The following is a 12,772-nucleotide window of genomic DNA, read 5'->3' as shown; positions in this document are numbered from 1 at the left end:
AAACATAATTGCAAAAATCCTAGAGAAAATATTAGCAAACCTAATCAATGCATTAAAAGGATCATTCATAAGCAAGTGGGGTTTATTCCAGGAATGCAACATGGGTTCAAAATTCTCAAATTCGTCAGTGTGGTACATCACATTAACAAGAGGAAGGATAAAAATCATATGACCATCTCAATAGACTCAGAAAAAGCATTTGACAAAATTCAACATTTGGTCATGATAAAAATGCTCAAAAAAGTGGATGTAGAGGGAATATACCTCAATATAATAAAGGCCATATATGACAAACCCACACTTAACATCATCCTCAATGGTGAAAAACTGACAGCTTTTCCTGTAAGATCATTAACAAGACAAGGATGTCCCTCTCACCACTTTTATCTAACATTGTACTGGCAGTCCTAGCCATAGCAATCAGACAAGAAAAATAAATAAAAGCCACCCAAATTGATAAGGAAGAAGTTAAACTGTCACTATTTACAGATGACATGATTCTATATATAGAAAACCCTAAAGACTCCACCAAAAAACTATTAGAATAAATGAAATCAGTGAAGTTGCAGAATACAAAATTAACAAACAGAAATCTGTTGCATTTCTATACACTCATAACAAAGTAGCAGAAAGAGAAATTAAGAAAGCAATCCCACTTATGACTATCCCCAAAGGAATAAAATACCTAGGAATAAATTTAACAAAGAAGTGAGAAACCTATGTCCTGAAAACTATAAGACATTGATGAAAGAAATTGAAAATGACACAAATAAATGGCAAAATGCACTATGTTCAGACATTGTTAAAATGTTCATACTGCCCAAAGCAATCTACAGATTCAAAGCAATCCCTATCAAAATATCAATAGCATTTTGTACAGATCTAGAACAATAATAAAATTTGTATGAAACTACAAGGACCCCAAATATCCAATATACTCTTGAGAAACAAGAATGAAGCTGGAGTTACAATTCCACATTTCAAGATACATTACAAAACTATAGTAATCAAAACTGTATGTTATTGGCACAAAAATTGACACAGATCAGTGGAACAGGATACAGAGCACAGAAATAAACCCACAACTCTATGGTCACTAATTTATGACATAGGAGGCAAGAATATACAATGGGGAAAAGATAGCCTCTTCTATAAATGGTACTGGGAAAACTGGACAGCTGCATGCAAAATAATGAAACTGGACAACCTTCTTACATCATAGACAAAAATAAACTCAAAATACATTAAAGACCTACATGTGAGACCTGAACCAAACTCCTAAAAGAAAACATAAGCAGAAATTTCTTAGACATCACCCTTAACAACATATTTATGAATGTATCTTTTAAAGCAAAGGAAACAAAAGCAAAATTAAACGATTGTGACTACACCAAAATAAAAAGCTTTTGCACAGAGTAAGAAACCAACAAAACAAAAAGGCAGCCTACGGAATGGGAGAAGGTATTTGCAAATGGTATATCTCATAAGGGGTTAATATCCAAAATATATAAGGAATTTATACAACTCTACACCAAAATAAATTTTAAAAAATCCAATTTAAAAATGGGTAGAAGACCTGAATAGACATTTTTCCAAAGACACATAGATGACCAGCAGACACATAAAAAGATGTTCAATATCACTATTCATCAAGAAAATGCAATCGAAACCACAATGAGATATTATCTTACACCTGTCAAAATGGCTAGAATCAAAAAGACAAAGAAGTGATGATGAGAGTGTGGAGAAAAGGGACCACTTGTACACTGTTAGAGGGAATATAAACTGGTACAACCACTGTAAAAAAACAATATGGAGGTTCCTGAAAAGATTAAAAATAGAAATACCATATAATCCTGAAATTCCACTACTGGGTATTTACCCTCCCCCAAAAATGAAAACACTAATTCAAAAAGATATATGTACCCCTATGTTTATTGTGGCATTATTTACAATAGCCAAGATATGGAAGCAACCAAGTGTCCACTGATAGATGAATGGAAAAAAGGTGTGATATATGTGTGTGTGTATGGAATATACATATATGATATATATGTGTGTGTATAATGAAATATTTCTCAGCCACAGAAATGAATGAAATCTTGACATTAGTGACAACATGGATGGACCTAAAGGATATTACATTAAATGAAGTAAGTCAGATAAAGACAAATACCATATGATTTTACTTATATGTGGAATGTACAGAACAAAACAAATGAACAAATAGACTCTTAAATACAGAGACCTGGTTTCCAGAGATGGATATGGGCGGGGGATGCATTAAATGGTGAAGGGATTAAGAGGCACTAACTTCCAGTTATAGTTATAGAATAAATAAGTCATGGAGATGAAAAGTACAACATAGGAAATATAGCCAATAATATTTTAATTATGTGTGTGGTGACAGATGGTGACTATACTCATCATGGTAAATATTAAGTAATGTATAAAATTGTCCAATTCCTATGTTTCACACCTCAAAATAATATAACATTGTATGTCAACTATACTTCAGTAATAAGGGTTTAAAATTTTTTTATTAAAAATAGAAATACCATGCAATCCAATAATTCCACTATTGTGTTTTTACCCAAAGAAAATGAAAACACTAATTCCGAAAGATATATGCACCCCTATGGTCATCACAGCATTAATTATTTACAATAACCAACATATGAAAACAATCAGTGTCTGTTGATAGATGAGTGGATAAAGATGTGGTAAATATATACACAAGAATATTATTACTGAGCCATAGAAAAGAATGAGATCTTGCCATTTACTACAACACAAATGGATCTAAAGGGTAATATGCTAAGTGAAATAAGTCAACCAGATGAAAACAAATACCATATGATTTCACTTACATGTGGAATCTAAAAACCAAAACAATGAACAAACAAACATAAAACAGAAATGGACTTCATAAATGCAGAGAGTTTTTGGTTGCCACAGGGGAAGGGGCTGAGGAGATGGACAGAGTAAGTGAAGGGGATTAAGAGGTAAAAATTTCCAGTTATAAATTAAATAAGTCATAGAAATGAAACATACAACAACGGGAAAACAGTCAATGATAATAATAACAACAATAAAAAATACTTCAGTTTTTCATTTCTTACATACTTAAAGACTCTGTGAGGGCAGCTCCTACCTCTCTCGGGCCAAGAGAGGTGAGAGATGGTTTGGAGATGTGAGAGATTAAGTGCTAATGATATCACTGGATAGGGGGCCCTCACTCAGAGGTACATCTCATCTTTGCTCTCATGTACTCCAACAGGTTGGGAATCTGAGCAAGAATGGAACTCTGAGTCACTTTAACCTAGAACACTGAGAAATAGAAGACTGACAAAAATAAAGTGACTCAGGGAAGTGGAGATGATTGCATGGAGTATCCAGAGCTGAAGAAGGCCAGGTTCTTGATATTTAGTGTCCCCTGGCTCTGGAGTGGAGCAGTTAGACCTTCTTATGTTCCTAAGAAGTGGGGAAAGTTGGAGAGCAGGTGGACCTCAAGGGGGGACATCAAGGCCAGGGCAAATAGACTTGAAACACAAAGTGGCCACATTCTGCTAACCAGAGGCCAGGTGGGAATGCAGACCCTCAGGCAGGGTGACCATATAAATTATTTTCCAAATTAGGGCAATTTTGAGAGTGAAAGGGGACAGTAACTGGCAAAATGCCAGGACAGTATGTATAACTGGGACTGCCCTAGGCAAATGGACATATAGCCCCCTACTCCAGCAGATGCCAGTGTGGGAAAATATACCTAAGAACCAGGCAGGATTGTATACATGCCACACGTGGACACTTGGTAGTTGCAAGGGTTTAGATGCTTCTACCAATGCCAGGATGCTCTGTAAGCATCCTTAGAATTTAAGTATCATCCTGGAGGACAAGAAGACAGAGGTAAATCCTAAATAGATTGAATTTAAACCTGAAATGTCTGAATTTACATGAAACAGACTAAGATTGCATTTTGTACCAAAAGACAAAAGGGTTTTGAAATAATGATTAAGTTGAACTATCGAAAATAATGCACATTACTAGTCTTGCATAACCATGACTGTGGCTTGAAAATATTGTACCTGCTATACAAATATTATAGGATGGATCTCAACAAAAGTAAATTCAATATATTCCTAAAAACATAATCCACAATGATTAAAGTTTGGTTCCTACCTGAAAGTTTCTTCTCAGCATTAGCATTTTTCCCCCTCATCCTGGGGTGGAAATGAAGCCAAAATGCAGAAGGAAGATCCTGTAGGAGAATAGATGGTTGGTGAGAGAAGCTGAGCCTGAAGATACATAATTGCACCACGAAGTTTTACATATTTCATCTGGTGAGGTCAGCACCACTGACAGTCACAACCCCATCAACTCCTGTTTAGCCTTACCTAATATCACAGTTTCAGTTGATTGCACCTTCCTTTTATATGCTTGCTGAATCTACCATGTGCCTTTGTCATAGCACTTACAGTAACAGTTAATATTCAACAAGCATTTGTCATGAGTCAGGCCCTGGATTAAGCACTTTATGTGTGTCATTTCACTGAACTCCTATAATAATTCTTTGTTAAGAAATCCCAATGAAATGATGAATACTACTATTATTTTGATTTTACACATGTGAAAACTGAGACACAGTATAGCAGACTGGCTAGGTGTTTACTGAACCTATTTCCCCTTCTGCCTAGGCACATATTCGGGCTACTTGTCCCTGTTTAGTTCTTGCCAACGGAGTGTAAGTATGCTATATTCCACTGCCAGGCCTGACTCAGACAAACCTCTGGTGTGATTCTCCACCTTCTCTCTTCCCCACCTGTTAGCCGGATGTCAATGCCCTAGGCAGTCATCATTCATCCTTGGTCCCCGAATGAACAGTGTGAAGCAGAGCTTTCTTTTCCCACCCAACTCATGCCATTTCTTGGATTTTATAAAAGCAGTAAGTAAACTTCCATTATGTTAAACCAGTGACACTGTGTCTTTGCCAGTGCCTAGCATTACCTTGACAAATACTCATAGTGAGGTTGTCAAGTATCATATATTAACTAGTAAGTGGTTAAGTAAGGATTGTATATCAGGTAGTTTAGTGCAAGAGCCTGCACATCTAGACAAAATGCTACTGTCTCACTAAATGTCCTTTACCTGTTTCTCATTAAACTGAGTTCCTTTTTGGAGGGGATTTATTTTTCATTCTAATTATTAGTATTTAGTACTTATAATAAACTCAAATAGAGTTGAATGGGATTTAATTGAATTGAATGAGATTTATTTAACCAGCATCATCATTTCACATCCCCATTCTAACAGAGTTTTATTTTAAACTAGCATTTTCAAATCATTTTTACCTTCCCCAAATCCATTCTCTAAATTCCTGGAAGTTATTTGTGTCTCAATAGAAGTCCAGTCAATATGTTATAATTCATTTTGACACTTTCTATGTAAGCAACTCTTTTGGCATTTTCAATCATGTTTATGTGAACCATTCAGATTCAGCAATGATTGATTCAGTTCAGGTAGTGAGTTTGGCACTTTCCTATGTCATTAGTTTCACAACCACCTCATGAAATGTGTATTATCTCCATTTTACAGATGAGCAAACAATGAGTAAACCAAGGCTCAAAAATGCTTAGGGACTAACCTAAAGCTAATTATTAAAAGATTTGGGACTAACACTCAAGTGTACTTTCTAGTCCATTGGCGGGTGTTTGCTATTTCTAACATGGTGCCTTGGGCAATTTGTTCAGGGTCTTACACATATTAAGAACTCAAAAGTTTTTACTGATCAAGGCATGAAAATATACTGAGTGATGAAATATAGTAGAAACAACTAATAGTTCACAATTTGAGTGAGGCTACAAAGACTATATCAAATAACAGTTGTAATGAAGATAAGCTTGGGACTTAATCAGATGAAGGAGGTATGAGCTCTTAGGTATGTCATGCTATAGCTCTACTGAACTGGGAGGGTGTCGTTAAGGGAGCTTGACAGAAGTCCAATGGCAAGAGACAGGCCTCAGAATTAAGTCACAGGATTAAATATATATCCTTTTAAAATAAAAACATAATTAAAATATTTTCAGGCCATCAATATTCAAGAGAATCCATCACCAGTAGGCCAGCACAGCAAGAACTGTTAAAGGAAGTTCTTCAGGCTGAGAGAAAATTACAGTTGGAAATTTATATCTATACAAAGGAACATTGGAAATGGTAAATATGTGGGTAGGTGTAAAAAGTATTCCCATTTCTTAATGTTTTTATTGCCATCTAAAGAAAAAATTATACTATATTATGGGGTTTATAATAATTGTAGAAATGAAGCATATGACAAGAATAGTGTCAGTGATTGGATGGATCGAGTGTAAGATTCTTGTATTCTATGTAAAGTGACAGATCAGAAATCCTAGAAAAGCAACTAAAATTGAGGAAGTATAGCTAAAAAGCCAATAATGAAAGTAAAATGAAATATAAAAGGAAGGCAGGAAAAGCAGAAAAAAAAGGAACTAAAAGAGATAAAACTACTAAAAAATAGATCATAAAATAGTACATCTAATGCAGCTATATCAACAATTACATTATATATAAACTAAGAAAATGCCTCAATTAAAAGAACGATTTTATCAGACTATATGAAAAGCAAGATCCCAGTAAATATTTCCAGGAAATATGCACTGAAAATATAAAGCCACAGATTTTGTAAAGGAATAGAAAAAGGATACATCAGACAAACAGTAATTTAAAGAAAGCTGGATTGGCTATATTAATAATACAGACTAAGGAGGCTTCAGGAAAAGGAGCATAATTAAGGATGAAGGGTAATATTTTATTATGATAAAAGTGTCCATTCATCAAAAGGACATAGCAATCTAATATGCAAGCTCCTAATAACAGACCTTTAAAATCATGAGGCAAAACTTAAGAGAACAAAAAGGAGAAATAAATTAGTTCACAATTAGAAGTGGAAATTTCAAAACTCTTTCCTACTTGATAAAGCAAGTAGATGAAAAAGGAAACCTCTTTGTTATTTATTTTTTAATTTTCAGAGAATATACTTCATCTCAATATTAAAAACATTGATACTGGACTTACAGCCAGTCTTAAAATTCCTGAAATACTTGAAAATTAAACAGCATAATTAAATTATCCATGAGTCCAAGAAGAAATCCCAAAGTAATTTGGAAAATATTTTAAACTCAGTAATAACAAAATCATGAAATATCAAAATGTGCAAATTACAGCTGTAGCATTGCTTAAAAGGAAGTTTACACTTTTAAATATATTAGAAAAATAAATCTCTAAAATAACCTAAAGATCCACTTGAAGAAATAAGAATTTAAAAAAAAATAAAGGGATGGAAATAATAAAGATAAACAAAATTTAATGATATATAAAAAATAGGCAAACTATAGAACAAATCAGCAAAACCAAAGTTTAATTCCTTCAACCTATCTACACATTTGATTCTAGTTAGAATGATCAAATTAGAGATGGATTAAATTGGGGGTGAAGGAGGGAGAGCACACAAGCATGCATGAGCAAATTTTTATTACTCCATTAATCCAATCTCTACAGATAGAAAAAATAATAAGGGACTATTATAAACAGTTTTATGTCAATAAATCTGACAACTTGGAAATCAAGTATAGGGTGACCAGATGTTGGGTATAAGGAGAGCACATGTTGGGATGAGCACTGGGTGTTATATGCAACTAATGAATTGTTGAACACTACAACAAGAACTTATGATGTACTATATGTTTGCTAACTGAACATCAAGAAAAATTTTTAAAAATTTTAAAAATTCCTAGAAAGAAAACTTATTTCAGACATTGAAAATAAAAATTCTATTATATAAATGCATAAAATTAAAAAAAATTCCCACATGGAAAACACCAGGTTTACATCATTTCACTGCAGTATTCCATCAAACTTTTAAGCAAGAAGTAATACCAATCTTATATTAAAAATAATCCATTTCATTGAAAGAAAAGAAACAAGTGGAATACTTGCCATCTTCTTTTATCTGGCTATTATATACCTGATATTAAAACCAGACAAATACATCATAAGGAACAAAACTACAAACCAATATTCTTCATGAATATAGGCACAGGAATCCATAACAAAGTATTAGCAAATTGCATCCAGCAAAATAGAGAAGTTTTAATACATCATGAGAAAGAAGAGAAAACAAAAGCGAAAATAAATTCTTGGGACTACACCAAAATAAAAAGCTTTTGTACAGCAAAGGAGACCATCAACATAATAAAAAGGCAAACTTCTGAATGGGAGAAGATATTTGCAAATGATATATCCAATAAGGGGTTAATACTCAAAATATATAAAACTTATACAACTGTACATCAGAAAATAATTGAATTAAAAAATAGAAGACCTGAATAGACATTTATCTAAAGAAGACATAGATGGCCAACAGACACATGAAAAGATACTCAACATCACTAATCATTAGGGAAATGCAAATCAAAATCACAATATCACCTTACACTGGTCAGAGTAACTAGAATCAAAAGGAAAAGAAATAAGTGTTGGTGATAGTGTGGAGAAAAAGGAACCCTCATGCACTGCTGATGGGAACGTAAATTGGTACAGCCACTGTGGAAAACAGTATGGAGGTTTTTAAAAAGTTTAAAATAGAAATGCCATATGATGCAGTAATTCCACTACCGGGTATTTACCCAAAGAAAACAAAAACCCTAATTCAGAAAGATATGTTCATCCCTATGTTTGTTGCAGCATTATTTACAATAGCCAAGATATGGAAGCAACTGTGTCCATTAATAAAAGAATGGATAAAGAAGATGTTATACACACACACACACACACACACACACACAGAATATTACTCAACCATAAAAAGAATGAGATATTGCCATCTGCAACAACATGGATGGATCTAGAGGGTATAATGCTAAGCGAAATAAGTCAAAGATCAATACCATATGATTTCATTTATAAGTGGAATCTAAAAAACAAACAAAACAGAGACAAACAGACTCTAAAATACAGATAACAAACTGATGGTTGTCAAGGGGAGGCCAGTGGGGGAATGCACAAAATAGATAAAGGCAGTTAAGATATACAAACAGTTATAAAATAAATCACAGAGATGAAAATTACAACATAGGGAATATAATCAATAATATTGTAACCATGCTATTTGGTGACAGATGGTGACTACACTTATTACACTGAGTAATTTAAAGAACTGTTAAATCAATGTTGTACACCTGATACTAATATAGCATTGTTAATTATACTTCAATTAAAAAATAAAGAAAATGTGAGGTGCCTTGTCATTTAGTTTGTGGGAACTTTAGTACCTATTTAACATCTGAAAATATAATAATACTACCTTTATCACACATAACAGAATAGGAATAATTTAATATACCAAATAGTTCCAGATTTTTGTATGGGTTCTGTAACTACCAGAGACTTTAGACGAAACACTTTAACATACTAAGTCTAACATTTATCTTGGAGATTCAAAGTGACAATAAATGAATATATTTAATGATGAATTAAGGGCCAAACAACATGGCTGATAGAGGAAAATAACAAACGAATGGTTGCATATTCTAAGAAACTTTCTTGTTAAAACATACACAAAGGGAGAAATATATATTCAATTCTAGGGGTAATGTATATAAAAAGTAGATGAAAATCTTCTTTAAATTTCAGACAATGATAGAAAGCATTCAAAATCTAACCAAAGTTTTGGTTCTCATGGTCTTGGCTTTTGTGCAAAGCCTGAAGAGAGAGACCGAAAAGGCTATATAGTGAGTAAAACCATTCAGACAGAAAGAACAGTATTGGATATGGAAGTTTATTAAGAAGCAGAAAATTGTGCTTGAGGAATTGTAAACCATGTTCACTCATCATATGAGTGAACAAAGAATCTCCAGGTTAATTAGATGAAGAATATACTACTTAATGGAAAAAAGGAAGGAAACAGTAGGTTTTATAAAGGTGAGTCTCACTTTGAGCAGAAATCAAAACAGAATATGGTTAAATATTTAACACATAGGTCTTATCATGTGGGGCATGAGACTGCAGGAGAAGGTGGCTTATCATGTCCCACCAAACTCCAGGAGGTGGGGGATTACAACCATCCAGAGAGGTCACATTGAGTAATTGGACCATGATGTAAACCTTATAAATAAGTTTTTCTCATCCATGAAAAACAGCCATGATATTTTCCTGTCTGTTTCATACTTTTAGGACATATAGTCTACTTCAACTAAAATGATGTGCACCAATTACAATGTTTTTAAATTTTTTTCTAATGATACACACAAAAAAATTGAATCTAGCAAAATAGAAAAACCTTAATACATCATGAGAAAGAAGAGGTGTTCATCCCAGGAATGCAAGGTTAATTTAACACTTAGAAATCAATCATTGCAAATTGTAATATTGAGATTACATAAAGAAGAAAATTTTTATGATTAATTCAATGGATACCCACCTAACATTTCACCAAATTCCACCCTAATTCATGATTTAAAAAAACCTAAAAACCAAAAAAACTTTTAACATACTAAGAATACATACAAAGTTTCTAAGCTTGATAAAGGGCACCTATAGAAAAGGTACAAATATGATCACTCTTAGTAGAGAAAGACTGAATCATTTCCCTTAAGACGGAATAAGACAAGGGTGTTGGTTCTCCCTATTTTTATTCAGTATTGTACAGAAGAATGAAAGAAGTAAAGCTGTCTTCATTTGCAGAGAACATAATTATTTACATAGAAAATCCTCAGGAATCTATACAATAACTATAATAAGTAAATACAGAAAATCACAGGATATAGATAATTTATTGCCTATAAATAAGCAACAAGCCTTTGAAAAAATTATAAATAATACCATTTACCACAGACTCAATAAGAAATATGTTTAGGAAATGTTCACAGAAGCTTTATTGATAGTCTCACAAAACTAAAAACTACCCAAATATTCATCAATAGGAGAAAGGATAAGTTGTGGCATATCTGCATATTATAACTCTATTTAGTAATAAGATGGAACAGATTATTAATACATACAACAATGTGGATGAATTCCAAAAATAATATAAGCCAGAAACAAAGAGTATATACTATAAGATTCCATTCATCTAATAAAGAAGATGTGGTATATATATACAACGGAATACTATGCAGCCATCAAAAGGAATGAGATCTTGCCATTTGCAACGACGTGGATGGAACTGGAGGGTATTATGCTGAGCGAAATAAGTCAAACAGAGACAGACATGTATCATATGACCTCACTGATATGAGGAATTCTTAATCTCAGGAAACAAACTGAAGGTTGCTGGAGTGGGGGGTGGGGTGGGAGGGATGGGGTGACTGGGTGATAGACACTGGGGAGGGTATGTGCTCTGGTAAGCACTGTGAATTGTGCAAGACTGTTGAATCACAGATCTGTACCTCTGAAACAAATAATGCAATATATGTTAAGAAAAAAAAAAAGAAGAAGAAGAAGATAGCAGGAGGGGAAGAATGAAGGGGGGGAAATCGGAGGGGTAGACGAACCATGAGAGACGATGGACTCTGAAAAACAAACTGAGGGTTCTAGAGGGGAGGGGGGTGGGAGGATGGGTTAGCCTGGTGATGGGTATTGAGGAGGGCACGTTCTGCATGGAGCACTGGGTGTTATGCACAAACAATGAATCATGAAACACTACATCTAAAACTAATGATGTAATGTATGGGGATTAACATAACAATAAAAAAATAAAAGTAAGATTCCACTCATCTAAATTTCTAGTACCAGTAAAGCTAATCTATGGTGAAAGAAATGAAAATTGGTTGCTTCAGGGCAATTGGGACAGATTTGGAGTAGGCACAAGAGAGCTAGCTATTTGGGATGATGGGAGTGCTATCTTAATAGGTATGTGGGTAACACAAGTAATTACATTTATCAAAGTTAATTGAACTGAATATCTGATATCTGTGCATTTTATTGTATGAAAATTATAATCCAATCAAAAGAAAAGAAAAAAGTAGAGGGAAGAAAGGATGGAGGAAGAAAAGGAGGGAGAGAGGGAAGAGGGAGAAGGAACAGAAAATAATTCTGCTCAGAAACCAGGCAGAATCTGAGCCAACAGTTTGAGATTATGTTGCCAACAGCTGAGAAAAGAAGAGAGTAGGACTCTAAAGGGTCAAGGCCCAGCCAGCATTTTGTAATTTTTCAAGTGGCCAAACTAAATCTTGATACAAAACGAAAACACATTTTGGAGAAGCAAAGTGGAAAAGATGAGCTCTAAACTCTGACTTCTGCTCTATTGATTTTAAATAGCAGAATTATAAAAGTCCATTCTCAAGGAATCATCTGTGTAGTTCTCTTATTTAGTTCCTTTAACTTGGAATATAAAAGTTGTGTTCCAAATTGCCCCCTGTATTTCTGCCAAACTTTTATGTGAAGAATTGGGTGGCAGGTGTTTCATTCTGTAGTCATTCTTAGAAGGGTTTGTTCCCATGTTTGAATGGAATCAGTTGTACACTACTCCCCTCCCCCAAGTCTCTCATTGCAGCCTGGCCTGAAATCTATTCTTCTGGAGTACAGTGGAATGTTAACCCACTTATAATTGCAGTGACCATTCATTTCTCTCTCTGTTGCTTTGCTGTGCCAAGGACATCAGAGCTAAATTCTTGGCACAGATGCTTTTGCTTGTACTAGTAGGAAAAAGATACTATTCTGACTTGAAGTGTATGCACTAGAGGGAAATGAAAAAAAAGGC

General features: G+C 34.0%; 1 long non-coding RNA gene across 1 annotated transcript in view; it reads right to left on the bottom strand.

Moving 5' to 3' along the window:
- Window positions 1-12,772, bottom strand: part of LOC116646742 — a 201,663-nt gene that overhangs the window by 188,439 nt on the left and 452 nt on the right. The window contains exon 2 of the long non-coding RNA XR_004302198.1: window positions 4,180-4,258. This is a non-coding gene — a long non-coding RNA (uncharacterized LOC116646742). The remainder of the gene's footprint in view (window positions 1-4,179; window positions 4,259-12,772) is intronic.

Source organism: Phoca vitulina, unplaced genomic scaffold (assembly GCF_004348235.1).
Source record: "Phoca vitulina isolate PV1807 unplaced genomic scaffold, GSC_HSeal_1.0 scaffold2, whole genome shotgun sequence".
In the NCBI taxonomy this organism is placed as follows: Eukaryota; Metazoa; Chordata; class Mammalia; order Carnivora; family Phocidae; genus Phoca; species Phoca vitulina.
This window is presented reverse-complemented; position numbering and strand designations above follow the sequence as displayed.